This window comes from Acartia tonsa, chromosome 14 (assembly GCF_053477335.1).
Source record: "Acartia tonsa isolate MP-2025a chromosome 14, ASM5347733v1, whole genome shotgun sequence".
Lineage (NCBI taxonomy): Eukaryota > Metazoa > Arthropoda > Copepoda > Calanoida > Acartiidae > Acartia > Acartia tonsa.
Window position 1 is genome coordinate 14,550,407 of NC_137273.1, and position 5,243 is coordinate 14,555,649.

The following is a 5,243-nucleotide window of genomic DNA, read 5'->3' on the forward strand; positions in this document are numbered from 1 at the left end:
ATAGGTTTAATGTAAGTTAGACTGACTAATATAAATCTAACTCTATATGTTGAGATAGTTGATATTTAAAGGTAAAATCTCTCTACATTGAAATGGTCTATTTTAACCCCCTCCTCACAAATCAAAATATTTGCTGCCTTCTATATAACATACAGCCTAGGCGTCTGTCTGTCTGTTTGTACCAAAAGATCTCACCAACTGCTGAACCACTATTAGTTCTCCTTTATAGTAAATTTTTCCAAACTTTTTTTTTCTCTACATATAGTTTAGGTGAATATCCACGAGGTGCCCCTAATAGAAAATTTTAATGAAGGGGGTTAGAAAAATATCATTCTCACATAAATGACCCCTTAAATAGTGGATGTAAATATTCTTTTTTTCTCCCTGAGGTAGTCATTTATTTCCCTGAGGTAGTCATTTTTTTCCCCGAGGTAGTCATTTTTTTCCCTGAGGTAGTCATCTTTATCCCCCAAGCATGGCAACCGGTGAACAGAATCTCAGTTATGCACCACAAGCCTCGCACGACTGAAGTTCCCATGTCTATACAGTCATATTTATATGAAAATCTGAGAAAATATTTTTAGAAGATTTTTGAATTTTTTTGAAGATTTTAAATTTTTTTTTTGAAGATTTTAGAATTTTTATTAATTACTAAAAGAAAGCATAATTACCTCAAGAAAAAAAATGACTACTTCGGAGAAATAAATGAAAATTAAAAACCAAAATTAAACCACATTTTAGCATAAAAATAAGTTTTTGTTTAAATGAGATTGATATTCCTATCCAGTTTTTTGTTTAGGAATACCCCATTTAAATGAAATAGGAAATTATGCGAGAAGAGTGTAGAATAGAAGGGGATTTAAATGTAATTTATCAGATCCTAGTAAAAGCATTAAAAGTGATAGATACAGACAATTTAACTTAAATATATACTTTATTTTGTCTATCTGTCTATCTTTATGTCTATCTTTCTATCTAAGTATTTGTCATATTTGTCAAAACATAATAAAAACACTGATAGACTAAAAATACATACAGATAGACAGACAGATATTTTGTGATTTTATGATCAAGGATTTTTTTCTTCAGATTTTACATGATAGACAAAAGTTTTAATCTGCCAACTTTTAAATCAAAGCTTCTTAAATTTTGACAACAAAATGAACAAGAACAAAAGTGTTGCTTTATTCAACCTACTTCCAATTAGAAGTAATTATTAAGCTAATAAAAAAAATCATAAAAAAGAGGTAAAAGGGTTAAATTAAGGGGTTAAGGTTTTCATCCTTAATTAATCAAAGAAGAAGAAAAAGCTATGCTAGGAGTTGGTAAACTTTTCATTTTTGGATAATATATTTTTTGAGGGAGGTTTAAGAGTTGAGCTCTAGGGGGCTTGGTGTCGCGCTTCGGTTACTAGACCTCTCTCCACGCACCTTGAAACATACTCCGCTTATGATTGAGGTGTAAAGCGTCCATTCGCCCATCAGACAACCAACTCTCTAAAATGCACGACTTTTGTCTGAGAAGTCCCAACTGTGCATGGTAACGAGTTGCGCCTGTTGTGGGCCAAGGCATTCCCCCCACTCTAAATATTTACGTCGCGCATCTGACATTATTAAATGTATTTAACCATTATATAAATGTTATGTATGTTATGTCAGCAGTGGGAAACATTTTTAACGTCTTTAGTTATAACACGGTGTCGGACCGAGATTCGAACCTATCACCTTACCGACGATGAGCGATGAGGGAGCTTTACTCAGTACTAATACTATGCTTACCTAAAAAATGATAGTTTTATACATTTATTAATCTTAATCCTTACAATGCAACGTTTTCCTGCTGTTTAAGATTTCCCGCATTTGGTAGATTTGATTTATTTGGTGGGGAAACCCGACATAGAATAAGGACAGGTCATAATGACCAAAAAAATACATTAAGCAATACCTATTTTATAAAGTAGTAAGGTTTTAGTGATAGCCAGCTTATATAATAACACTAACCACTGAACCGTTTAAGACCATTTTAATTTTAGGGAATTTAAATGTGGGGATATGTGATGGTTTTTGGCTATTTAAATTTTTAAATTAAGTCAGGCTAATACCACTATAATGAAAAGGATCGTTGATGGTTGGTTAGACTAAGCGACATACAAGTTAGTTAAAAAGTATGTGCATTTTTCAAACCATATATTATGTTTTTAATAATTTTTATGTTTTAGCCATTTAACGAACACTAAACATTACGCTGTGATTCGGATAACATTACACGTTTTTACCAAATACTAATGTTCAATAATATCATTTTTAGTAGCGAAGCTACTCTAAAATTCACTTTTTATGCCCGTCAATCCGTAACTCTATGGGGGGAAATGTGATTTTCTCGACTGCTTTTAAAGATAGACAGCTAAAATTTTTAGTAAAGATTCCTTAGACATATGCATATATAATCTATACATTGTTGTTTTGCCAGTAATGTTTTAAACGTTATATTATTTTAAGGTTTTGTATTTTTCTTGTTTTTGCACAATCTTTACCTCTCTCATTCTTAATGATGAAATCTAAACATCTGCTAAATAACTCACTTTGTGTGTTTGTCCATTCCATGATTTTTGGGGATGTCTTGAAAAAAACGTTGCAATTTATCAGAGAAGTTTTGTCTTAGCCAAGGGAAAATTTAGGGGGGGGGGGTGTTTGTGGGGATTATGAGATTTTTTTACTGAAGCAAAGGCGTAGCCCAATCTGTACCATTTTTGTACCACTTATGATTCCTGTGACGTCATAAAAATGAGGAAGATGAGAGGAGAAGTGAGAAAGAAAACCCCTAAGATGGAAAATCCCTAATTTTTATGACGTCACAAGAATCAAAAGTTGTACAAAAGTATTGCAGATTGGGCTTTGTCTGAAGCAAAGTATAAGGTCTTTTATATCCCACACACCTTTCTTGAAGCAAAAACACTTGTTTATCTTAAAGAAAAGAAGAGCTAAATCAGTAAGAATAATATAAGAGAAAGATAAATCACTAGAAAATAAAACGACGTTAAAAAATATAATCCCTTCGATCTTACCCGTTCATATTAGAATGACTACATTCTAGCCAAATAAGGCATTTATGATAAAACTTATGACAGTGATAGTTGTAAAACAGGTATAAAACATCTTGAGGCTTTAATAATAGACGATAAATTGATGTTAATCTCCAATGATGGTAAGCAAAACTACCCCTTCATTAGATTAGAAATATTAGACAATAATTAGGAGTAAAAAGAAGAGAGAAAAAATAGATACATAGTGAAAAAACAATGGAAAAATAATACATTAAGTAATTTTACAAAAATAAAATTATTGCTATATTTTGTTTTACAGAAATGTATGCATACCCCCTACTCTAAACCTTATATCCATTTATCTTTCTACCCTTCTTTATTCAACAGAGATTCATGGATAGGTTAATGACGATGAAATGTTCATCAAGCAAATTTGCCTAATGAAATCTATTTTTATATGGGGTAGAGGGAAAAAATAGAAGTAGATTACAATTATTAGTCATGTTCTATTTATCCCTGCGTTTTACCTTTAGATCCAGTTTTTATATGATAATCTTGAAAATATTAGGATGTGTGTCTTCTTTACTACTTAAGCAAGTACAAGCCTATTTTACAAGTCAAATATCAAATAGTACATATTTTTGGACAGGGCTGAAAAATAGCTTAAAACCTATCCAGAACAAAAAATCTTTATATTATTTAAAATTCAACTTGGCTTGTAAAATAGGCTAAAACCTGACCATATCATATAGAAAATGCAAAAATAATGTTTAAGAACTGATGATTTAAAATGGTTGTGTGATCCTACCTTCATTAATCCTTACTATTGTATTCTATATATTCTCCACTTCATTTATCTATCTATCTATTGATCTTTTAATATATCTACAGCCTCTAGGGGCACTTGGTAGAAAGCTAAAGTGGTTAGTCAACGATACTATTTCAATATTAGTTTTAAAATATACCCTCCCTTAAAATAGTTATAATCCTTCTCTAGACCTAGGAAAATTCACTAGAAAAGTTAACCATATCGGTTTAGCAGTTGCCAAGATCATTGGCAATTTACACACACACAAACATCCTGTTACTTTTTAAAGATTTATCTATTAATCTATCTTTCCATTAATTCATTAATCCATCTATCTATACTTTTAATATACTAAAGTTTGTCTATACATTGTTGTTTTATCCATCTATCAATCCATCTTTCAACCCACCTGTAAAAGTCTGTTGTTTTCATCTTGTTGAAAATTTTGATATCTCAAAGTTTGCCTGTTATTTGGTGTTATTGTGCTTCCTTCGGCATAGTGTAACCCCTATTATACCATACATACATTTATCATTATTTTATTTTTGTTTCAACTTTGAATATCTATATATAATAATCGTTCTTAGAAAAAGATCCGTATTGGAATTATCGGTATAATCCTAATATGTTTTTTTTTTAATTTGACAGAACTATGACTCTGTCAAAGGCGCTCGGCACCTTATCCTGCCTAGCCGCAGCGCTCGGACCCTAGCCTGCCTAGCCACAGACGCTCGGATCCCTAGCCTTTAACCTAGCCTAACCTACATTATCGTTCTCTATCAGACTTATTGTTCTGTCGGGGGAGGGTGGTACAAAAATTTTAAAAATTGAAGAAAAAAATTTTAACAGGATAATGCCAAATTATCTTCATGTTAAAGTAATATAATATCTGTAAATATCTGTATGTGTGTCTGTTTAAAAAATGTCAATATGGTTCTTCTTTACAGTAAAGCTTCTCATAGGTCCCAAGGGAAAGTTTATACCTTTTTTTTGTGGGGGGGGGGGGGGGGTCAAGAAAGGCTTTATACTCTTGGGTTATACAGAAGTACATGAGGACTAAAGGAATAGTCTTTAATCAGTTAAATGAGCCAAACAAATGGAAATGACCAAACTTAACTTTTAGTTTTACTCTCTCTCTCTTTTTCTCTTTCTCATTCTTTCTCTCTCTCTTTCTCATTCTTTCTCTTTCTTTCTCATTCTTTCTCTCTCTTCTCTCTCTCTCTCTCTCTCTCTCTCTCTCTCTCTCTCTCTCTCTCTCTCTCTCTCTCTCTCTCTCTCTCTCTCTCTCTCTCTCTCTCTCTCTCTCTCTCTCTCTCTCTCTCTCTCTCTCTCTCTCTCTCTCTCTCTCTCTCTCTCTCTCTCTCTCTCTCTCTCTCTCTCTCTCTCTCTCTC

The 5,243-nt window shown here is 32.4% G+C and overlaps 1 protein-coding gene across 1 annotated transcript in view; it reads right to left on the reverse strand.

Moving 5' to 3' along the window:
• LOC145306448 (teneurin-a-like) overlaps positions 1–4,366 on the reverse strand; it is a 186,395-nt gene extending 182,029 nt beyond the window's left edge. Inside the window, exon 1 of the mRNA XM_080148544.1 lies at positions 4,261–4,366. The gene's annotated coding sequence lies outside the window, so the exon portion shown is untranslated. The remainder of the gene's footprint in view (positions 1–4,260) is intronic.
• Between the last annotated feature and the right edge of the window lie 877 nt (positions 4,367–5,243).